The sequence below is a fragment of the Mesoplodon bidens genome (assembly GCF_964165515.1).
Source record: "Mesoplodon bidens genome assembly, chromosome: 5".
Classification (NCBI taxonomy): Eukaryota; Metazoa; Chordata; class Mammalia; order Artiodactyla; family Ziphiidae; genus Mesoplodon; species Mesoplodon bidens.
In genome coordinates, this window is record NC_138161.1 from 7,277,752 (window position 1) to 7,302,495 (window position 24,744).

Consider the following 24,744-nt stretch of genomic DNA (forward strand, 5'->3'; position numbering starts at 1 on the left):
AAAGGAGGCTTATATTTAACAGGTGTGACAACCCAATTCAGGACATTTCATTGAACAAGAGCTTGACATTCTCCAGTAACAAATACTTAAATTAATCCAAAACATCTTTTGGATAAAAGGGATTTCAAAAAGAATTAAGTCGACCACAAAACTTTACATAGAAAGATTATCTCATGTATGAAATACTTAAAAATACTAATTCTTGTGGAACGTGTCAAGCGGTGTTTTTATAAAATCCTTCCTTTTAAATTGTATTTTATGAACTTAGAATGACCGTATTTCCTGTCTTGCAGCACAGATAGATGGTGCATGTATCTCCATGACTTGTGTTCTCTTGGCCTCTCAAATTAACTCAATTGATTTAACTAGTTGAAATTGACTTCCCACTACTTGACCTTGATTATGGACCAGACTCAAAGGAATGCTGTGGTAGAAGGTGAGGATTAGATTAGACAATACAAAGAACTTCCTAACTGCAACTGCAAGATACAATCAGTTGGAGGAGATGGTGTCCTAACTTCGTGAAACTCTGGGATTCTGGGTTCTAAGATTTTTCAACGTTAATTAACTGAGCTTTGAGAGTGGGCTTAGTATGTGCTTTTGTCTTTTATGCAATTCTCTCTCTCCGTTCTCCTCTCCTCCCCCCCACCCCTCCTCCTCTCTCTGTGGTATATTTGGGGGAATGGGAGAGAGTAGCAAGGGCGAGCCACAGATGACATTGTTTCAAATATTGTGGTTTTTCTGAACTCATTTTTTCTGTTCTCAACAGTGGTAATGGGTTGTTGAAATCATGTTCTACTATGAAAGTACAGTTCTTAATTCATAAAGCAAGCTCCTTTGTCAGTTAGCACACTTTATATTGTTTTCAGCATTCTTCTATATTATTCGAGTATTTGGTACAAGTGATGATGTTGAAGGAACTCTGCTAGGGTAATGTGTTACAAAGCAGAGTCATTGCCGTGGACTGTGGATCTCATTGGTCAGGTTGAGAATCTATTCACTTTAAAGCACTCCCCTAAATGACAAAGGCTCTCTGTGGTGAGTTTCGGACATGAGTGGCTAAGAGGAAGATTTCAAAATACAGTGAGGTTTCTTGGATCTGGAATCTTTGGAGAATAGTTCTAAAGAATAGGAACCGAAATATGCAATTGATAGTTTAGGGGGGAGGCAGGTTGAATATTTTTTAAGATCACGTGAATGGCAATACTGTGACTTCTGTGATACTAGCGAGCAATTCAAAGGAGTCAACCAATTCTGCCAATTTTGATTCTAGCACAGGTTGTGAAAACTGACATAACCCTATTACTAAATATGCACTTTTCAATATGCATTCTGCTTTTTTGTACCACATCCTCAGAAAGAAAAGGATTGCATGCTTCTCAGAAACTTAATCTGTTTTCGATATTTATTTTTATTGGTATCTTCTCCTGGCCACCTATGGAGAGGTGGGCTTGCATCCCATCTACCATGGTGTGCCTGTTTGTTCAAGAAATTTCCTAGGAACGCATTTGTAGTTTGTGAACGTTGTCCACTTAAAAGAGAGGTACTTCCTTGGAGAGTGTGGCATGGTAGATTTTCATATCAATGATTTCATTTTGGCATCTCTAGGGTTAAAGAACCTCTCGGAATCTATAGGTCCTGGAGAAGGCGGTTTCTAAACTCAGCTGCTTAGACCCATCCTATTTTTTCCCCAGCAAACAGGAAATGGAGCCCTGAAGGGCTTTTTTTTTTTCTTCTTTAAACTGGAAATTGTGTGGAGAGGGGGCATACTGGTGATGCCCACTTCTAACCCTGAGCCTGACCCAGACTTGGGGGTCTCTGTGTGTTTTTTCTTCCCTCTCTTTTTTTTTTTTTCTATTATTTTGGCAGACTTTTTGGAATGTCTGGGAGCTAAGGGCTTTGCTTCATGGAGCAGAATTCTGAAGCAAGAAAAAGAGAAAGTTATAGACTAAACCACAGAAATGTAAACACGTCTGCAGCTAAAATAACTCCACTTTCATTGAAAACACTCCTTCACAATCAGACTTCTGTGTGCTATGGTCAATAAAACTGCATGTTAATAGCGACCAATTAATAGATTATGTTGCCTGGCCTTAAAAGTTGAGGGAGTTTTAATTATTATTTTTCAAATTAAAGGAGTGCTTATTCCCTCCCTTCCCTTGGGGTGGCGGGCGGTGGGGGGGGCTTAGTTTTCTTTCTGGCTGTTTGCTGAAATTCTTGGCTGTTAAAGTTTGGAGAGGGAGGGACACGAGTAGTTTTCACTTGGTCGGAAAGGGGAGAGTCTGCAAGAGGACGCTCTAGGATGGGTTCCTAACGATCAGGCAGGGACGGTCCCCGCGGGACATGAGTGAAGAGAAGCTGCAGTCAGGTAAGCGCGATTTTGACGTCAGAAATCACTTATAAACTAAAACATCTGGAGGGGCTTCGCAGTGCCCCCGGGCCGATGAGCCAAACCTCGCGGCTCCCCCTTTTGGAGGCTGTATCTTGCAGACACTGTTCTCAGGAGGGCCGCTGTCACCGCGTCTGTCCATCAGACCAGGCTGTGTGTCTCCTGGGCATCTTGGCATCCTCGCGACCGCATCCCGCTCCTCCCCAGCCTCCTCCATCGGGTCCCAACGCTCTCGGCACGCGCGGGTAGTGACTCCAGGTCTTACTAAAGCCGGTGGCGCCTGGCACCACGTCTCTTCATTAAGCTGAGGGCGACGTCGTCTTAATTCTGATCAGCATCCCAGGCAGTCGATGGTCATTTTAAACTTCTCCCGAAACAACCAGTTTTAACTTGTATTATTTGTAATGTGTGTAACGGCCGAGGTTGGGTAAAAAGTTACTTCTCACTAAGTTCCGAGGAGCAAGCACCTCCGCGGCGTCCCCCCACCTCCCGGGCCCTCCCCTCCCCTCGCCTGTTCTCCGGTCCTCGCTGGGTCCTCCTGGGTTTCTCTCCCGCGCCGCCGGGGCCTGGACTCTGGCTCACTCCGTCCCAGGCTCCGCTCCTCCTCCTCTTCCTCCTCGGAGCCGCCAGCTGCTTCCTAAAGCCAAGCAGGGTCCAGACCTGCCCGCGCCGCCCGCGCTCCCCGGCCCGAGGGCGCGCTCACGGCCACGCGCGCCCGCATACCCACGCGCACTTGGACGCGCGCGCGCGCACCCGCACCCTGGCGCCCCGGGCCACTCACGCCCCCGCGCCCCGCCCCGCCCCCGGCGTGCACTCCCGGATCTCGAGCAGCGCGTCGGGGCGGCAGCCCTGCTCGGCGATTGGCGGGAGCCAGAGCCTCCCGGAGGCCGGCGCCCACACCATGGGCTGAGCCCGTCGGCGCCCAGGGACTCAGTGCCGCCCCGCTCGGCGCCCACGGACAGGCACGCGCGCGGGCACACGCGGGCGCGGACACGCGCGGACACCCACGTGCGGGACACGCCCTCCCCCGACGGCGGCGCTCGCCTCTCGGTAAGTCCCGCGGCCCGCGCGCTCTGCCCGGCTCCTGCGCTGGAGGCGGCGGCGGGGACGGTGGCAGCGGGGTGACCCGTCTCTTCCGACGGCGCCGGGACAGGTGGGGTGTGGGACGCCGGGAGGGACGGCTTATCGTCGCCCGGGTCCTCGGAAGGCGCGCGCGCCCGGGACGGAGGGAGAGGAGTGGAGACCCCCGCAATAGGCGAGGGCCGGGAAAGCTGACCGCGGGAGCCTCGTCTGGGACACCGAGAAAGAGGTTATTTGTTGTTGTCTGGAATGGAAATAAGTCTTGAATTAAAACCCACGCTTGGCTGAAAGTCGAGGCGAGCTGTGGGCTTGGCTGTCACTGCCGGGTCGGTCCTTCTGTGCGTGGAGTCGCCCTTCGACGGCGCTCTCACCGCGCGTTCCTAAACCTGGGCTTAGTCTCTTCTCTGCACTTCTGTCTGTCTTTTCACCTTCTGACACCTCAGCCTGCAGCTGTTATGTTTATGTGCTTCCCGTTTACCACTTTAATTGGGAAACTTGGCATGTTTAAAAATTATATATATATATATATATATATATATATATATATATATATATATATGTATATCAGCTAGCCTTCTTGGTTTCTACCTGAAATCCAACATCTATGTATCACTGTTATATATTGTATAGAGGCTTTACAAAAGGTACTGCATAGAATTATTTTTAACATTTTAAAGCAGTTCGATGCTATTACCAATAGCAGACTAAACTGCCCAATAAAATGGATAAACAATTTAAATGCCGATGTGAACTTAATACATGGAGTTGTTTATTAATTCGTTGGGATAATTTCGTTATCTTTCCAAAGAACGTATTCATACGTGCCACGGATTTCCCACTGTGCATGTTTCTGGAGCTTCTGTAGTTCAGAAAACTTTCAATGTGATTTAAAAAAAATTTTTAGTCTTCCCCTGGTGACATACATAGGGCATAGAGTTTATTTCCCATTGAGATTATTTTTGAGTATTTTCAATTCTCTCCAAATAGCTTAGAGCCCTTGACCTGGCCTCAGCTACCCGTCACCTTATCACCAGGAGAACTGTCACATTCCTGGGGTTAACCCTTGCTTTGCTGGCAGCAGCTTGCACTGGCTTCATCAGTGGGAAGACCAGGCAATAGAAATTACATAAAAATCCAACCAGATAAATTAACTCACTATGTGTCAAATTATGAATGAGCTAATTATACCATTGAAATTACAATTCTAGTGGAAACCGGATGAGCTGTGCAAATTTGTGGCTACTATGCCAAGTTTTCTAATTCTGAAGAAAGGCATTATGAGTTCTACACATATCACAAATACAGTTTGCGGTTTGGTAACCACAGCTCCTATTTGACTCAATGACTTGGAAATTACACTAAACCAGCAAATACGTATTATATCTTTTTGAGTTATTTAAGAATATATAATTCCAGGTACACTTAAAATTTGGTTTCTTCTCTTTTCTAACACATTATAATTCCTTCATTTTATTTTTAAATATTTGGGGTAGCATTGTGATATATTATTTTCCATGTATCTATTCTCTCATGATGAGTTCTTGGTGATTTACTCTGATGCGCCTTCTTTAGGTAAATTTTTGAGAATTCTTGTTTACCATTGGATTATGTAATGGGGCTGCATGTACACATGTTTATAACCATTGCCTCCTCCACTTCTTGTCCTTTTTTTTTTTTAAAGCAACTTCATTTTTATTTTTATTTATTTATTTAAAATTTATTTATTTTTTGGCTATGCTGGGTCTTCATTGCGGTGTGCGGGCTACTCATTGCGGTGGCTAATCGTTGCGGAGCACGGGCTCTAGGCACGCGGGCTTCAGTAGTTGTGGCGCACGGGCTCAGTTTCTCTGCAGCATGTGTGATCTTCCCGGACCAGGGCTCAAACCCATGTCCCCTGCATTGGCAGGCAGATTCTTAACCACTGCGCCACCAGGGAAGTCCCCTGTTTTGTTTTGATATTAAAGAAAATTCTTGAGTTTCTCATCTCATAAAATCAGCTATTTTATTTGTGGTAAGGGCTGAGATCCCAGTGGAGTGCCGGATATATAAGTAAGAAGTAAAGCCTCTTTGAAAGATGTCAACCTTGATTTTTAACTTACATACTATTCTAAAATTTTATATATTGTGTGTATATGGAACATATCATATTTTGTAAGTAGGTAACAGGAAATTTTCAACTTTTTTTTCTAAAATTAATATTAGCTTTGGTCTTACCTTGTTACCTGTCCTTAAACAACAACAACAAAAATAATAAAAGGGGGATTTATTTCTTCACAAGACAGAGGAGCTAATGTTCCTGAGATCTTTTGCTATTCCCCAGTGAAAAACCAGAGCAGGTCAGCATCAGTCATATGATATGGGGGGTGGGGAGACAGTGTCGTGTTTAATAAATGTCGGTGCCACTCACTGTTTCATGGAACTTCGTTCAGGAGGTGTCGACAGAGAGACACCCACTTCTAATGAGACTGCTGGAGCCTGGGAAGCAAGAAGTGGTCCAGGTAACTTAGATCAGAAGGAAGTCATTATAAGCAGAATCCCGGCTTTGTGATGCTGCAAGTCAGTCCTCCGTTTAAGCTGGGGGTCGATCTCTCTAAGTGCAGGTCTCTTTGTCACCTCCTGGCTTGATCACCCTTTGCTTCCTGGACAAGCTTTTCCAGTGAGGAGGAGAATGCCAAAGGGGCTCCATTTTCTTTCTCCAAAGTGTAAGGATACTTGGGCATTCCCAGGGTATATCATCCTTCAAAACACAGCCTTTGTTTATGATCTGCACCTTGAATTTGAAACTCTTCAAACCTTTTGAGTTGCATTTGTAAGAAAAACAAGCTGACGCAACAGAGGGATTCAAATATTTTGGACACAGTTTCAGAAAGTTTTTATACGTGGTGGTAGCAGTGTGAGTTTTGGGGAGGACTTTGAAAGTCCCTGCCGTAGTTGGTGACACTCACACAGGAGGTCTCCTAGCTGCCCCTGTATTGTTGATGTCACGATGGCATCTTCCTTGGTACTTGTTTGCACCCTCACTTGGCTTAGGAACAGGTAATTATCTGTACATTGTGCATTGTCAGTATATACCTTCTCACATTGATAGATTCAAAGCAGTTATTCTGTAGATTAAAAAAACAGAAGTCTCCGATGGCTGGGCTCTCATTCGCACCGGTTTTTCAAAATAGCCAGGGGGAAATGTTGCCCTTTTAACTTTTTTACCTTTTATTTTAAACATTTTAGTATTTAGAAGAGAGAGGATTCGGTGCTCTATGTTTGTAACATTGCAGATCTAGTGAAGGTAGTGAAGTGATCTAAAGGCGAGTGATCTAAAATTACTTTGCTAAATTTAAGCGTAAGTAAGATGTAGACACCACCAAGTAATTAAAGGGTGCATCTAAAAATGGAGCACTGGGTCTGAGTTTTAGATTTAAAGTAACTTTTAAGTTCTTCTATTTTGACAGTGGCCTGTCATAATCTGGAAGACCCTGATTGAGTATGAGAAGCAGTAATTTAACAATGAAAGTAAGGGGTTCAGTTACCTTGACTCAGCGCCTGGTCAGAAGCAGGGGCAAAGAAAGTTTAGTCCTGTGACTTTTTTCCCATTTCAGAATGGCTGTGGGTGAAGCCTACAATATCCTTAAAGTGTGTACAATAGGCCTTTTGAATTAATTTATCACTTTTGAAAATCACAACCCTAGAGAATTAGACGGGAGATCTGATCTAGAACAAACTGTTAACACGTCTAGGGGTTTTGAAAACCTAGATCTGTAGTTAAAACATACCGCCTAATTTTGAACTGTTTTAGTGGGAATGAGATTTTCACACGTTAGTGTCTCATATCGGATTCCTTTTAGTGCTACTATTATTTTAATAATTATTCCCCCAGGAAAACCTACTCTGGGGGAGAAAAACATGCCTGCAATGGATAGGAAGAAAAACATATATTATAAAAAATAATAAATAAATGCAAAATAAAACCTAAAGAATGATAAAAAAAAAAGAAAAAAGAAAAACAGGCACATCTACGGTGATTTTTCAAAACAGGAAACCCTTACTTTCACTTGATTAAGGGTTTGGCTGAGGTTCCCAAACCTTCATTTAAAAGTGAAGAAGTGTGTTTGCCCCTCAGTCTGAGTGCAGGGGAGTGAAGGGGCTTTGAGCGGTAATGTACTCGCTTGGTCATATTTCCACTGAGTGATTCTCTGTTCTTGGTGTGGGGAGATTCGTTTCCTCCGTGAGGGAGTGGAAACGTGGGTTATGGATCCTTGGGGCTTTACGAAAGTAGTTAAGTTGCAAAGTAAAAGAGAGATGCGTGTGCATGTTTTTCGGTGCTCTAGGCAGGGAGGTTTGTGTCACCACCTTGAGGAAGGATTCGTTTGTGAAAAGTCATAAGCAGCATCGCGGAAATGGATTAACTGGTGTTGGGCACCTTTCTGTCTGAACTAAGCTGGGCGTCAGGCTCTGTGCTCTTCTGAACAACAGGAGAAACCCAAGATCTTACTCTGTCTGTTAACGACCCGTTGCCTTAATATAATCAATTGATTGGAGCAGGCAATGGAAAAGCACTGTTCCCTCCTCCTTGTGCTACTGGTGCTTGGAATTCTGCTTGTGCTGGAGAGAATGAAGAGATCAGGCTTTTGAGGAGAGATTGAAAGAAGCTGTTTTGAGGAGGCTGGCGGGAGGGAGGTGATCATGGTGGCACCTTGGGACCCCAGGAGTGAACAAGGACGATTTCAGGATTCTTCCATGGGATGTACAAAGAACCAAGCTGAATATAAATAATAGCTGAAGTGTGTGCTAGTAAAATGAAATGTTTGGAAACACAAACCACGCACACTTGCCATCTCAACATAAAACTTGAAATTAAATATATCAGAAAATCGAGATTTCTTTTTATTGGGAAACAAGACGCCAATTGGCGTCTCAGGGACATTTTAAGAAGATTGCATTTTAAGAAGAATGGAATCTCATTAAAATCATATCCAATCTCCCAAAGCTGATGCGGGCCTGCTGCCGGATTTACAAATCTGGGTCTATAATTGCTCAAAATTTAAACGTGCCTTGTGCAAGGCTGGCTCTTTCTGGAGTGCAAGTTACAGTAGCAAGATGACAGAATAAACAAAAGTGGAGGAAAAAATTTGCTTCTTCAGTATTGAAAAGTACTTTTTAGTCTGTTTGATCCTGGCAGGAACATTTACTTCCCTACACAGTTTTAAAATAGAAATAATGACAGTGAAGATCAAGTCCAGGGAATACTGCGAGTCTCTCCTGGAGAAGGGGTGTGAGGTCAGCATATTACCAGGATTTAAGTTCTGAAACCCCACCCAAAACCCTGCCCTTAAAGCAGAGAAAGAGATTGTTGCTTGCTGCTTGCAGGGTCAAAGGGAGAGGGTTTTACAGCCGAAGTCGTATCATGTCTGAAGTGGCTTATAATCCTATCTCATGAGAAAATTTGATGGATTTTTGCAGTTCTCTAAGGCTTGTAAATATAGATGAGTAAACAGAACATCCCACAAGACCAGTTTCTCCTACGTACTTTATTCCCAAATTGTAAAACTGGAGGTAAGTCCAGAAAAATCGTCCCATAAGTATGTAGAACCCTCAGTAAACTCCTGGGAGGCAGAAAAGGGGTTATATCTGTTTTAATTTTAAGATCGCATTTGTAACTATGTTTTGCATGCATATAAGTTTTTCTTTGCAAATATGAAGCATTGCATCATGTTGAATTTGCTTTATTAAATTGAAGCAACCTGGAAACACATTTCTCAATCAAAATTTATTGATCACCTATTAAATGAGAGCAGTGTCCTGAAAGAGAAATGGGAATGTGGATCCCATAGGGACTGTTAAGACACTGGACATACCTAGAGACTAGAAAAGCAACTGCAAATGTAATGGAACTTGCCTGTCTGCCTGTTTGATTCCAGCCATTAGTGGTCTGCCTCAATTACTCTTTGCTCAACTAGTTGTATTGACAACATGTAAAGAAAACTGTAGCCCCTTCCACTCCAAATAGCTAATAGCATTCACTCTGAACGCAACGTCCTTGGGATAAATATCCACAGGTGGAAATTCATGCAGGAGAACGCAGGGAGTGCCGAGCAGGGAGAGACCTGTCTGAGGTCAGATTTGACCCAGGCTTGGAAGGTTCAGGACTCCAGCAGAGGAGGGGCATTCTGAGTCACAGAGAGGCAAGCGCCAGGAAGAGACTAGAAGGGCAAGCTGATCCTTCAGTGCAAGGCACTGTGGGGGAGCCTCGGGTCAGGCCTTCAGGAGCTGAAACCTAGAAAGGGAGTGAGTGTCCATGCTACCAAATCTATTAGAGGAATGAAAGTGCAGGCCGTGGGATCTAGAAAGGGGGTGAATGCACAGGCCATGGGATCTAGAATGGGGGTGAACACACAGGCCATGGGATCTAGAAAGGGAGTGAACGCACGGGCCATGGGATCCAGAAAGGGGCCGAACGCACGGGCCATGGGATCTAGAAAGGGGCTGAACGCACGGGCCATGGGACCTAGAAAAGGAGTGAACGCACGGGCCATGGGACCTAGAAAGGGGGTGAACGCACGGGCCATGGGATCTAGAAAGCGGATGAACGCACGGGCCATGGGATCTAGAAAGGGGGTGAACGCACAGACCACGGGATCTAGAAAGGGGGTGAATGCACAGGCCATGGGATCTAGAAAGGGGATGAACACACGGGCTGTGGGATCTAGAAAGAGGGTGAATGCACGGGCCATGGGTTCTAGAAAGGGGGTGAATGCTCAGGCCAACGAAAATGGCACATTCGTCAGTGCCACCTGCTTGAAGCAGGCCGGTGTGACCGTGAGCCAGGGTCCTAGGCTGTGCAGTGGTGGAGGGAGTGGTCCCTAGGGGGCTCTGAGGTGCCGCATTCGGGGCCATGACGGAGACCATCCCCATGCCTGCTGTAGGTCAGCTGTTGGGCAAGCTTGTTATCTTATCACACAGGCCCTTCTCTCTTCAAGACTTTGGGTCGACCCAGCATCAGGAGTTGCTGTCTGAGTTGGATGTCATTCGTCCAGCTTGGAGGTGTGCGTGTGCCCAGACCCGGCACGGGGGCAGGATCCTGTGACCTGCCTGGTGGGCTGCCACGTTCTCAGCTCCTCTTCCCGTTCTTGCCCTTGTTTCCCTTTAGCCTCATCTCTATTGTTTAATTTGCATCTACTTCAGAATTTTTTAAAAAACCTTGTTATATCACCTGTATCCTTGTGGATCACTTTAAACCCTTTTACAGAACAAGATAGAGTGTAAATAAAATAGTCCACCTCCTAAGAATCATACAACCAAAAAGGGATCTAGACCATGCCAGAGGAAGACCAAAAAAGGCTTCCCGAAGGTTGGTGCGTTGGGCCTGCACCATGGTGTATCCTGGCTCTAGATAATCAGGGATGGGGGTGGGAGGCCAGCCGCAGGCAGCTGCGTGGAGGAGTCAGGCACTGCGGTGCTTGGAGTGTGGGAAGTGCCCCCTGGGAGCTGGGGGACACAGCACAGGAAGTGCCCAACCCCTGGTGTTGGAAGGACCAAGCTAGACACAAAGTGTGAAGTTAAAAGGCAGGGAATAAAGTAATCTTGCAAAGGGGAAGCGAGATGTGATGGTTAGAGCATGGTCACTGACCTTGACTCCACCAGGTGGTGCAGACATGGGATCCCTGTTGCCCTAGGGCATCCTCACCATGGCTCTGTGAAGGTGGTGTTTTATTGCCCCATTTTCCAGAGTAGCAAAGTAAGGCTTGGGAGGGCTGAGTGATGTGCACACAGTTACACAGATAGAGCCAGAGCAGAGTGAGAACCCAGCTGGGGTTCGGCTCTGGATCCCCACTGCTATGGGGAGTTCTCTTGGTCAGCACAGAGGGTCCACTTACGGAAGTGACAAGAAGGGGGCAGGGTGACATGGAGGCAGGGTGGGTGGAAGGTCAGAGCAGCGCTGGGCAGGGGATATAGAATGTGAGTCTCGTGTAGTTTTAAAAAGGAAAAAGAAACATGAAATTAATAATTATTATTAAATTATTATTAAAAATTAAGAATCTGTTTTATGTAATACATGTCCAAAATATTATCACTTCAAGTGTCATCTATATAAAAATATTGATGAGCTCTTTTACATTTTTTTCTGTATTAAATCTTCAAAATCAAGTGTGTGGGTTACATGGAGCACATCTCCATTTGGACTGGCCACATTTCATGTGCTCAGTAGCCACATGTGGCTCTTGTATGGGACAGTGCAGGTCGAGACTATTCAGCATAGGTGTTCAGATTTCATATAATTAGTAGCTGTGAAGTCTACTATGTAACTTGATCACAGTAATAGAATTTTTGTGATTTCGTGTCCCGCTTGGCGACATCACCCAATATATCACGCTGGAGCCAGAAACGATAGCAATAAAGAAGTGAATGCTAGCAAGGTATGTCCAGTATCAAACCTGCAGTTTTCAGATTGGAGAGATCACGTATGTATGATTTCCTGTTGACTCACTTCATGCTTTTCAGAGGCAAAACCAAATACCTACTTTCAGACTGAAACTTCATGTGTGACAAATAGTGCCGCTTTTGTTGGAATCATGGTCTGACAGCTTCTCGTATAAACATCTTATTTGAGTATTCCCTGTTTAAGGGTAATCCCGGCCGGGTGACATTTTTCTTATTTTGCCCGTGGACAGTGTCTTGAGGATAATACAATTTATCATTTTGAGGAGTAGCGTTCTTGAGGTGCTAGAATCCCAGAGAAAGAACGGATAGCCGTCAGATGGATTGCTACAGAATTAACTTCTCAGAGCACACGTTCACACAGTTTGGTGGTGGCAGATTGAATCTAATGCGGGCCTTTCCCTCTCCTGTAACGCTGAAGTTCATGGCCAAGTCAGTCGCATGCTGCTTATTATTGCTGGTGTACTATGTGTAATGTGTCACGGAATAACTTAGCCCTTTTACCATATGCATGTTTTAGAGCTGATTTAATTTAATGTTTATGCAAAGTAAAACCCTTCCCTATAGATTCTTACTCATTTACCTTCCCCTGAATAAGAAGTTTGTGTTCAGTTCAGGGCCCGGTCTGCAGCAAACTCCTTGTCTGCACGTTTTTCTAGATAGTTTGTGTTCATTACCCCCCCGGGCAGAAGGGGATTTCACTCCATTGTTCTGGTTTATTTCTGCTGGTGGGCAGTGCTTACTGTAAACGAAACAAAAGTGTGTTAAATAAGATAGGTATGCCTTTTCTCAACTCGAATTTGCTGTGCAGAATCTAACACCTAATTCAGGGCAGTTATTGGCATTCAAACACAGAGAGAAAGGATTTTGCGATTTATTACAAAAACCCAGAGAACTCAGAACTAACAAATGTGGCTTCGTGTGCTGGTCTGTACGTTCCGCATCTCTCATTGTCGGATGCTTCATTTTAGGTCAGCAAGGAATAACCCAAAAAGCGAGAGCGTTTGTGCGGTGTATGTTTCTGCTGCTTTCAAACACAGGCAACACATTAAATCTTGTAGCTCAGTCCCGTTTCGTTCAACATGGAGCATCGGTCGCCAGGTGAGATCCTGTCAACGTAACTGCAATTCTGTTCCAAGACCTACTGCATGTCCACTCGATCCCATACGCCGCGTTCAATGCACCACTTTCCCACGGGAGTACAAATTTAATTTAAAGTCTAAATTATATTTGAGAAGTCTGAAGCACATTAAGCCTTCTTAAATAATTCACTCGGGGTTATGTTCAGTGAATATGTGTAAATATGAGAACGTGCGAGGCAAGTGGTCTAAACAGAGCGAATACGAGACCACGCTGATGCGAGCCACATGTGCTTAAAATCTTGGAGGAAAAACCGTGTCATCACTGGCACCCAGAGCCTTCGACTGGCAGCGTGGCTCGGCAGGGAAAGTTGAGGTCCAGTTGCTTCTGTGTGGGGTCCTTGCAAGTTGCCACATCCTCAAACAAGACCTTGGAGGCAAATTGCTGAACGGCTCTGACAGCTTGTGGCTGCAGCTCTGGGCTGGGGCACAGAGAAGGTGACAGGGACCCAGCGGGGCTGCCCATCCGCACATGGATTCCCCACCAGCTTCTCTGGTTGGGTGTGAAATGGCTAAAATGTGCTCTTGGAAACTGCTGTATTTCGGTAAACTTGGATTAAGAATGTCAACTGTGGAGTGTTTTCCTTCCCCCCTTCGGGATGAACAGCTTTCATATGCTGTAGGGATGTGTGGGCAGATTCAGTGACAGGACCAGTAACACCCAGTAGAGTCACCTTGTAAAGGCGTTGCTAAGCATTTCCCTGTCCCTGTGGTCTCTAAACTCACTGATCCCTCTCTCTGCAGCCAGAGCCCCTGTCCCTCCTGCACGGGTCTTATTTCCTTAAGTGTCTGGATAGCACGGTTTTGAAGGTGAGCGTCAGCGAAGTGTCACCTGCAGTGGACACGCACAGGGGCTAAAAGAAACAAGGCAGTGAGTCTAATGAAATCAGGCTGCGGATGTGAAGCGATTTTGGAATATCCTGCCCCTGGTTTCTGTCCTGTGTCTGGTTTTCATGGAAATTTGTGTCTGGGAATGAGGGGGAATCGGAGTGGATTTGCTGGAGGCAGGTGACTGCGTTCTTTGGCCCCGGCTGTCAGGACTCTCTGGTCCAGGCACTTCCGAAGAGGGGAGGGAGTCAGAGGCCTTAGGAGATTCAGTGAGTACCATGCAATCTTTATCAGTTATCAGACGGAGGATTTTCGCAGACTTCCTGATATTTGAAGATTATTCATAAGCCTGCCCTAGTCTGGGAGTTTTAGCACCAAAAACATACCCCACTTACTGTCTGTAAATTACACTTTGAGGTCATCACAGAGTTACTTCTGTATTCTGTGATGCTGGCTTACGTAACCTCTGAGATTATGAGTCAAAATGACTCAATTTCTCTCTCCAGCAAGGGCACAGGCAGTGCAGGTCAGGAAAACATGTAGCATCGTGGACGGCCCTGTTGCAAATATAGGCTCTCTCTGGGAATGAGTTCCGGCTTAACCCAGATGAAAGAAGATATAAAAAGTGGAAATGAGAATGAGAATCAGTTACGTTGGCTCTGGCAAAGGAAGCAAGATAAAACACCGTTTTTTAGTCTTCACTCCAAGCAAGTAAAAAAAAGAATTGCACATCACGTATTTGAGAAAGATAAACGCATGCTTCCTTTCTGGAATAAGTAAGGTTCTTTTTTTTTTTTTACATCTTTATTGGAGTAAATTGCTTTACAATGCTGTGTTCGTTTCTGCTTTATAACAAAGTGAATCAGTTATACGTATACATCTGTTCCCATATCTCTTCCCTCTTGCGTCTCCCTCCCTCCCACCCTCCCTATCCCACCCCTCTAGGTGGTCACAAAGCACCGAGTTGATCTCCCTGTGCTATGCGGCTGCTTCCCACTAGCTATCTATTTTACATTTGGTAGGTTCTTAATAGACTAAGGCAAGGCAAAGATTGTTTGCTGCGTTGGATATTTAGTATGGAATGAGAAGATATTCTGAGAGATCTTTAGTTTGTAGACATTAAAAAAAATAGGTCATTGTTTTCAAATAAGTACAAGCATCTGCTTCATTTGCATCAGCGTATTAGCTCTTGATTTCTTTCCTTTCCTGGTTTTGTTTTTTTTTTTTTGGTTTTGTTTCTTGCGTTCAGTGCCCATTGGCTTCTAAAACAAGAGGAGACATGTATGTGAATTGTTGGTTAAAGAGTATCTCAGTGTAGCATAACTCTTCCAATTCCCAGTTTACAAAGAAATAATTATGGGCACATCGTAAACAGACTGGAGTAAATGCAAACAGGATTTCTTTATCACTGAAGCACCGGTGCTAAACATATCAAGAAGTCATAATATTTTGTGATGCAGTTACCCTTAGGCTTAAATTATTTTTCAACCTTTTTTCATAACCAGTCCCCTAAGGAGTCTTTTCAGACATTTTTTCCCCTAATCACCCCTCTCCCACGTGAAAATTTAATACCACAGTTACACAGCATATTGGTTTAGGAATCTGACATTGTACACATACATGTATATCTACATTTAGGTGTATCTGTGCTTTATACATAAAAGAGTGAGACCTTTTTTCCTCCTCCAAGAACAGATTTTAGCCTCCTTGGGAATGCATGGCTTAACTTCGAGAGATGCTGATTGTTTAGAGAAGAGATGGCAGATGCCAGTCCACGATCTTAGAAAGGATTGACGGCGGAGGGGGAATCCAAAGGGACTCAGGACATTATGCTGGGGAATTACGTTCTCCTTTGTATCCAGAGTGACCTGAAAACTGACAGTATTAAAGCAAGGGCAATTTTTTTAAATTTTATTTTTTTATTGAAGTATAGTTGATTTACAGTGTTGGGTTAATTTCAAGCAAAGGAAGTTGATGGCTCCTTGTGTATTTCTCAAAGGGCTCCATTGACCATGCATTTCTGCTGGCCACACACTCCGCACGAGAACAGGTGATGGGGTGCTTATCAGGCTTAGGGTATACACGATCAGCAAGTCTTCAGAAACACCCAAGTTGCAAAAAGAAGCCCCCAGGAGGCCAGGGCACCCTTGCGTGTCAGTGACCAGAAAGGCCACCTTTTCTTCCCCGTCTGGGCAGGAGCAGCCCTCCTCTGCTTCTGCAGACAGCTCTTCCCTGTAGTCTCGGATGTAGAAATACAGGTTATGTGGCCGATTGGATGCAGCTGGATCCCTTTGGCGCTAATGTTTCCCCTCCAGTAAAAATGGAAATATATTAAACAATAAACAGCCCCCCCCAAACACGCCAAGTTGAAACCAAAAATCAATCAGAAGAGAAAAACATTTGGGCTAGTGTCAAGAGAAACAAAACCAAGCCAGCACAAATTTTTATGAAAATGATCACTGTATAGTATTTCCATGAACAGGCAGCTGACTCAGAGGTGGAGGGTGAGTGTTCTGAGCCGTCTGAGCAGCCTGCCCACGGCCGGAGCTGACGGGATACTTACTAGATGGGACCCAGTGAGACCAAAAATAGGAAAAACTAGATGAGGGAAAAAAACAGATTCTTAGGAAGGGAGAGATGTGCGAGCTGTGAAACCAGAGCGGTTTGGTAAGAAGCTCACGTTGTATTTGAGTTTCCCCTCCTCACCAGCAGTCCTTCCAAATCCCCTGGTTCTCAAAGTCAGTAAAAGTATCCAGAGTCCCTTTTCTTCTAGAATAATCAAATGATAAATAACATTACTGTGAGTGCAGAACGCACAAAGGTTAAGTTGTTAAAAAATGCTTACCTCCAGCTCATGGTATAGGAGGAGTTATGATATTTTCTGGTAGTAGGCTTCTTTCTGGAATGTCACCAAGAAATTTGCTTCTGGTGAGATAGGCGATCCAGGCGGGTACCTGGGCCTGAGCATCTCTGAGCCCGTGATGTGATGCAGAGCCTCTGTTCCTGCCCTGACGCTGTCTGTGCTGTGCATTTGGAAGGTAAAAGGTGCATTTTCATGGATTCTTTTTGCCTTTGTTGTCTTCGTCTCAAGAGGTGCTAACCTCCAAGCAAGTCACATGTAGTTAGGAAAGCTCTCTCTCCTCACCCTTCCCCCTCTCCTTCACACAAGGCTTCTTTTTCATTTCTTACACATAGTTTGAGTCAGTGGTGATCCACAGTCAGAATTTTGAAAACCAAACGGGAGAATTGACCAAGTGCTATGACGTGGTCACATGAAGAACAGGTTTGGAAGTTGACGAGTGCTTGCCCTTATAAATCGCTCAAAATGCCTCTTCAAACTATGACCGCCGTCACAGTACATGCCATAGTAAAACATTACATTGTTATTTACTTTTTCTTGGTAATAGGACCAGATTAGATGACGCACCACAGTGTATGCCTAAACACTTACTTATATTACAAGCTATATATCTGATCTTCTGTAGCCATTGTTGACACTTATTTCACGCTGCCTTTTCTGGGGAATTCCCTTTGAACTTACTGATTGAGACTGTTGACTATAAAGCAGTCTAGGAATTTAGAAAACCTTGAGGATCCTAACCAGCCAGGGTCAGTGATAACATGAAGTCCACGTCTGTATCCAGAAAAATAAATATCAAATACCATTTGGTTTTCTAGGCCATTTCAGCATTGTTTCACTGCTTGGCTCAACTGTCTTTCACGTGATTTTTGCATGGCATTCCTCCACCCCAAATCTTTTAATAAACATAAGCTATTACATATATATATATACACACACGTATATATATATATATATACACACACATACATTCACACATATATATAATCTAGTACATAGATTTAATGTGTACTGTACATATAATCTATTGCATAGATTACAATATTGCAGGAATCCTGTAAATATTGTGATAACCTCTCACCAGAGTCTAGAATTCAGGATAAGTTGTCTCTTCTTAGACCACATTCAGAGAGGTCCGAGGAGGACCCCAGTCTTACTGAATTTCACTCTGTTGCTAATCACTCAGGTAGAAAAAGACCATGTTCTATGTGATCTCCTTCTATGGGGCTCCTATAGGTCAAGGCACCTGCTACCCATGTACGGGAAGGCTCCACACCTAAACAGAAGCCTTCACAAGACTAGTGGAACCTGGGGAAACATCTTTTAACATTGGAGACTTGAATCCCCTTTAAAAATATAAGATTTTTAAAAGCAAAGATGTCTGCCCATTATTTTATAGTATGTTGTAATAAATAGAAGCTTCTTTTAAAAGGGATTCTTCTACTGAGTGAAAATAGCATCACGTTGGTTTGCAGACAGAATGCCACTCTAAAAAATGGAGCCCCATTTTCACTGGAGTCAGAAAGGCAGTCACCGTCCCTGCTTTTCCCTCCCCTCTTTATGCCTTGGCCTTGATTCAGGCTGTCGACTCCAAGTCCATCCACGGTGGGTCCATGGGGGCCACCCAGAGAGGGGGTAAGTGTGGCTGGAAAGACCCTTCCAGGGAAGACAAACAACTTCACTCACGTTTGTTGAGCTGATGGGACAGAAAGGGAGCAGGGTGATAGAAGGGACTGCTATGGTCACGCTACTCCCTGGGGACCCCAGCCTTCGGCAGTGGCTGGTTTCTTTGGGTGCTGGGCTGTGTCACCCCCTGCCGGGGAGGGTTTGTTACCTGCCCTACATCACCAGTCAGCATTCCAGTCAAGGCCTTTGTGCTTCTCTTCTCATATTGACTTGAAATCTCTCTGAACACGTGGGATTTCCATAAACACGCAATGTCATGATTCTCTACATTGACCAGAAATGGAACTGGGAAAATTTTCAAATGATCCTGCCAGCACTGAAATGGAACAATCTTGGTTGAGTCGAATCTGCCTTTGACCTTTTGAGCGTTGTTCTCGTGGGTTGGGATATTTCAGGAGCGGGCTGATCAAATGGGTCCTTTTGTTCCGCACAACACCTGAGTTTCTGTGTGTGGTCTGAAGGCCTGTTCTACCATAAGAAAGCATTCTGCCTCTTAAATAAAGGACCAGAGACTACTGTGCTCTTGGCTCTGGGGTGTGTCAAGGTTAGAAGAAGGAAGAGCTGTGTCCTGCCTCTGTCCCCTTGCAGACTTGCAGGTCCATGGGCTGTAGGTGAGGTTCGTGGAGTGCATGCAGGCTCACTAGGTATGTCCAGAAAGATGTTTTTGTTCCCCCCTTGGGGTTTAGTCCTGAGACTACCAATTAAACCATTCAATAAATCCGCCATTATAGGTAGTAAAACCTAACTTTAGATTTCCTGCTTGCTCCAGTATCCTGCTTGATTGCTACTACTTGGCAAAAGTCTGCTCCCTGGGCCTGGGCAGCAGACGCTTCACACTGCACCACATGTTCAAGCCTTTTTCTCACATATTTGGCGTTTGGTCTTAATTCCCTGACTGCTTTTATCTTGAGTTTCAAAAACTTCTGAAGATAGCGATTTGCAGAACTCTGCAGCTTGCTTGGTTCTTTTCAGTGGACAACTTTGATGCAAAGACTGAGGGAAGGGGGCCCTGAGAAGGCCGTGGGTGTCAGGGTGGGTAAAGTGAAGGGTGAAGGCCTTTGCAACTTTTGCTCAGAGTATGAAGGTCTGTCCCCTGCAGGTGTTTCATGCTCTGTGATCTGTAACTCAGCCCCTTGCTCAAAGCTTCTTGGGAAGACACACGCATGTTCTGAATGCCTACTGGGACCAGTTCATCCCTCCTACCTCTCCCAACAGCTTCCACCAATGATCCTGAATGTTACCGAGTCCAAGCTTGTACTGCTTGCTGCACAACAGGCCAATACATTGAGAGATGAGTTATTGGGGCAAAGAATAGCGATTTTATTCGAGATACCAGCTGACCGAGAAGATGGCGGACTCATGTCCCAAAGAACCATCTTACCCGAGTTAGAATTCAGGCTACTTTTATACTAAAAAGGGAGGGGATTTGTTGTTTGCTGCAGCCTTTTTGGTGCCAGATCCTTTATTCTTGCAGCTGTCCATGTGGGTCAGGTCATGATGTTCCTGTAAACCTCCAACAAGACAAATGTTATTCTCTGCTCTGCAACTTTTTATCTCTATATGAATGGAAAAGTGTGACACCTTTAAAGGTCAGAGCCTTGAGAATGGGCTATCCTGTATATTTCAGGCTGTAGGCAACATTCTTAACTTGCAGCGACAGCAATAGAATACAAAGTTTAAAGTAAAAGAAACAGATCCCATATGGAGTCAGATTTGTTCTTCCCTATTACATGAATGGTTTAGCAGGGCTAGAATTTGGGGGGTTTGGAGGTGGGCTTGTGTCTTCCTCATTGTCTCTCTCAGAGTCTCACAAATCCACTCTCTGGTTTCCTGATATTATTACAGTAAAAACAGCTCCCCTCTCATCCCTTGAATTTAGAAGGTCAGTGGGGTGTAAGGAAGTTAACAAGGATATTCTGGGTTTGAGGCAGACAAACTTTATTACCTACAAAGGAGAGATGAAACGCATGGGAAGTTGTCCTCTCACCCTGGAGACTTGGCAGGGAGCAGTGTGCCCCGAAAGATTTGGGTGAGAGTTTGGGTGTGTGTATAGAGTTATTGGTTGACCGGGACTGGGGCGTGAGGTGAAATCTATGTGAGCAGTGTTAAAATGTTTAAAACTTACAAATGACATGTCTAAGCACTTTTGAACTTTGGAAGGCGATGTCTGTAATAGGCAGTCTCTATAATACTTTCTTCATTGTGGAAATATTAGAACATACAGATAGACAAAAATATTTAAATTAAATCTTTCCACACTCAGACGTTACAGCTACTGACAATGTTGCATTTAATTCCAGAATAGTGGCAATTCTTTTGTATACACTTTTTTCCAAAAGTGGATCATATCACATATACTTTTATAACCTGTGTTTTTACTTAACATTTTAAGTATCTGTCCATGTCAATAAATATGCTTAATGAAATATCTTTTTTCTGCCACATTATTTTAACACTGTCTGGGATTCCATTGTGTGGCCCTATCATGATGGACTTCACCCATCCTCTCTGTTGAGCACTTAGGCTGTTTCCAGTTTTCTTTATTATAAACCAAGAGCTCTCCATCTTGGCTGCTGAATACAGATGCCCTGGCCCCATCACAGTCCAATTAAATCAGGCTGTCTTGGGGCTGAGGCCCAGGAATCAGTATTTTGACATTCTCTGAGGGTTTAAGGTCACTGTTGCAAACCAGTGGTCTAGTTTGCCAAAGACTAGGATATATTCTTGGAAGTGGAATTTTGGGGTCAAGGGTGTATGTCTTTAATCTTTTGATGTGTCCTGCCACATTACCATTCAGAAGTACTTTTTGTTTTAAACTAATTTTCACCTTAAGCTTTAAGGCTTTTAAAAGGTGAAGGATGAAAAAACGTGTGTGTGGATTTGGGGAAGAGGTTTGTATAACACCAGATAACTACACTGAGCGGTTTGGCTTTTGCTAGTTTTTGGTATAGTAACACGACCTAAATAAACAAACAGGTGTTACTGAAATAATGAAGAGGGGTGTGTTTGGTACCTCTTTCTCCCCATGAAGCTTTGGTCAAACCACCAGGCAGATGCCACAGCCCTGACGATGCGTGTGTGACGGTCCTGCAGGAGGTGCTTTATACCTCCAGGCTCCTGATCCATTCTCAGAAATCTGCTCCACGGCCGCCTCTTCTTTAGTTTATTCACTCTGACGGCCCCCTACGTATTGTATCACTTTTCTAATGTAGTTGTTACTGTTCTCAAAATAATACATATCTAAGGGCTTCCCTGGTGGCGCAGTGGTTGAGAGTCTGCCTGCCGATGCAGGGGACACGGGTTCGTGCCCCGGTCTGGGAAGATCCCACGTGCCGCAGAGCGGCTGGTCCCGTGAGCCATGGCTGCTGAGCCTGTGCGTCTGGAGCCTGTGCCCCACAACGGGAGAGGCCACAGCAGTGAGAGGCTCGTGTGCTGCAAAAAATAAAAATAAAAAAAAAAATAATAATACATATCGATCTATCTATCTAAGTTTAAAAGTCAAATAGTATTTCCAAGCTTATAATGAAAAATAGCAGTTTTCTGCCCAACACCTCCCAAGGGTAACTCCTGTCATCTTAACGGTTCTTCTGTCATTTACCTCCATGTTTATAAATCATGGGCTGGTGCTGCTCCTTTCTGACGTTTCAGTTTGGGTACTATTGATTTTCTAGTAAGGAAGAGCAGAATTTGCTCATCCCCCACCCCATCCCCTCCCCGTTCCTCCAGCCTTCCAAGTAGTTAAGCAATGATGTCAGTTACATTAATGTTCACTTCTAAGTGATTATAACTATGTAACTATTATTAAAGGTGAACCACATGGTGTGCTGCGTTTGCCTTTTGTCTTTAATACCTGGGATTTGAGTGTTGCCTTAGTTTTACTATGTACTTATCAGTAAGAGGCCAGTCAACTCCCCAGCAGAACTGGCATCTCCTGCCAGAGTGGGAGGATACATTCAGTAATCTCTCAGGTTTTTGGAGGGAAGGGAGAGGATGACCTTGGGAGCCCTGTGTTCTTAGGTTGTAGGTGAATTGGCTGCTTCCAAGAACTGGGGATCTCTTGTGTGGGACTCCCTGTGCCCCCAGTAGCCCAACCTTCTCATTCTTGGGGTGGCCATCAGCTTGGCCATTTGGTCAGGCATTCACTTCTCTTTAAAACACATTTTCCTCATGATTTCGAAAGCGATGCTTCATTGACCCCTGGTTCCTGTTTCTTTTTTTTTTTTTATTGAAGTATAGTTGATGTACAATACATAAGTTACAGGTATAATAGTGATTCACAATTTTTACAGGTTATATGGTCCCTGTTTCTTCTCTCTGAATGCTTTCAGGTTTTTCTCCTTGTTCCTGGTGTTCTGAAATTTCACACTGATGTGCCTCAGTCTGAGTTTGCTTCCTTTTATTGCGTTAGGTGCTCAGGGGGGTCCTTTCTGTCTAGAAGTTCATGCCTTTCAGTTATAGGAAGTTTTCCTGTATTATTTCTTTGATAATCTTCCTTCCATTTTTTCATGTGCTCTGTTCTTAGAACTCATCAATTAGGAGTTGAATCTCTTCTCTGATTTGTTATTTCAGCATCTTTTATTAAAAAAATGGAGGCAGCATCTTTACTTATCTCTAGTATCTAAATGATAGTTTTTATACGTTAAAATATTTTTCTCTGCTTCCTGTCATCTTTTTGCTTTATGTTTTTCTTTGTTTCTGTTTGCTGGGTTTTGGTCACTCTCTCTCATGTTGGAGGTTTTCTCCCATCTGGTGGTGCTTGGATGCTTGTTCTGATGAAGATCGAGACCAGGTGGGGTTGTTGGCTGTCGTGTGTGCCATGATGGGGGTGGGTCCTGACCATGGCATTGGGGAACACGTGGCTGTTTTAGAGCTTTTTCTTTGGGGCTGGTCAGTATCTCCAGCAAAGGGTGCTACAACCTTCTACCCTGGGAAGGGCAATGGAGCAAGGCTGGGGCTTGTGAGAGCCTGGTTGCAGTGTGCTGAAGGTCAAGTAGAGAGAAGGTCCTTGGAAGGGGGGGTGTCTCACCATTCATTTAATTCTCCTTCCAGTCCAGTGCCTCATGCCCACACTCTGCAGGGCTTGGAGTCCTCACTGTCTCTGGAGTGGGACCTCCAATTTCCTGCCAGGGTATGCCCAGGAGAGGAGGGCCCTTGAATTGCTCCTTACGTCAACTTCCTTAAACTCGCGTTTTTGCCCCTCCTCTCCCCCTCCATCATGTGTTGGGCCCTCAGACGTCTGGACCTCTCTGGGGTTCTGTGGTGTGAATCGTATGTCCCTTTACTGGCTTCCTCCTCTGCTGGCACAGAGGTCCCCTCCATCAGCCGCCACTTAACCATTGGCTTCTCATCTTCCAAACTGAGTGGGTATCTCCCTTAGGCTGATGTCTCCTCTTTCTTTCCTCTGTCTGCCTGGGTTTCTACTTTTTGTGATACTGTTCTGAAGGTAAGCTTATGGGTCCAACATGCCATTTTTAAATGGGACGTGCTATGTTTTAGGGATGAAGTAAGTTGCAAACGTTCACAGATAAAGACTGTGTTTCATCATGGACTACAACAGCTGTGAGTGGGAAGGACTAGATCCATGCAAAATGATAACATGATCCTAATAAATCCAGCATTTATTTCCAAAGTCACATGCGCCATGTCCCATCCCTTAGCATTTAGACCTTTGTTTTCTGTGGATATGTCCAGCTAGTATGTTCACGGGTATGGATATGATGAGAACTCTCCTGGTCTTGAATCCACTCAGTTAACGTTTTTACAGTGCTGAATGTTTTGGTTTTATAATTGTACAGACTCCAGAGGAAAATTCCTAATGGGAAAATGGAAACTCCTGTTGGAGCACTTACATGTGTGTGTACACACACGCACACAAAACCTGTGAAAATAAACAATGTAAAGCAGACAGATAACACCACTGATGCAAAAATCCTCAACAAAATACTAGCAAACAGAATCCAACAGCACATTAAAAGGATCATACACCATGATCAAGTGGGGTTTATTCCAGGAATGCAAGGATTCTTCAATATACGCAAATCAATCAATGTGATACACCATATTAACAAGTTGAAGGAGAAAAACCATATGATCATCTCAATAGATGCAGAGAAAGCTTTCGACAAAATTCAACACCCATTTATGATAAAAACCCTGCAGAAAGTAGGCATAGAGGGAACTTTCCTCAACATAATAAAGGCCATATATGACAAACCCACAGCCAACATTGTCCTCAATGGTGAAAAACTGAAACCATTTCCACTAAGATCAGGAACAAGACAAGGCTGCCCACTCTCACCACTCTTATTCAACATAGTTTTGGAAGTTTTAGC

The 24,744-nt window shown here is 44.4% G+C and overlaps 1 protein-coding gene across 5 annotated transcripts in view; it reads left to right on the plus strand.

Moving 5' to 3' along the window:
- Positions 1-1,562: 1,562 nt before the first annotated feature.
- Positions 1,563-24,744, plus strand: part of ERG (ETS transcription factor ERG) — a 281,996-nt gene continuing 258,814 nt past the window's right edge. For 3 of the 5 annotated variants that reach the window (XM_081234461.1, XM_081234466.1, XM_081234468.1), the window contains exon 1: positions 3,271-3,439. The gene's annotated coding sequence lies outside the window, so the exon portion shown is untranslated. Of the gene's footprint in view, positions 2,369-3,270; positions 3,440-3,657; positions 3,699-24,744 lie in introns of those variants that run through there. The other 2 variants (XM_081234462.1, XM_081234464.1) reach the window with 2 other exon arrangements.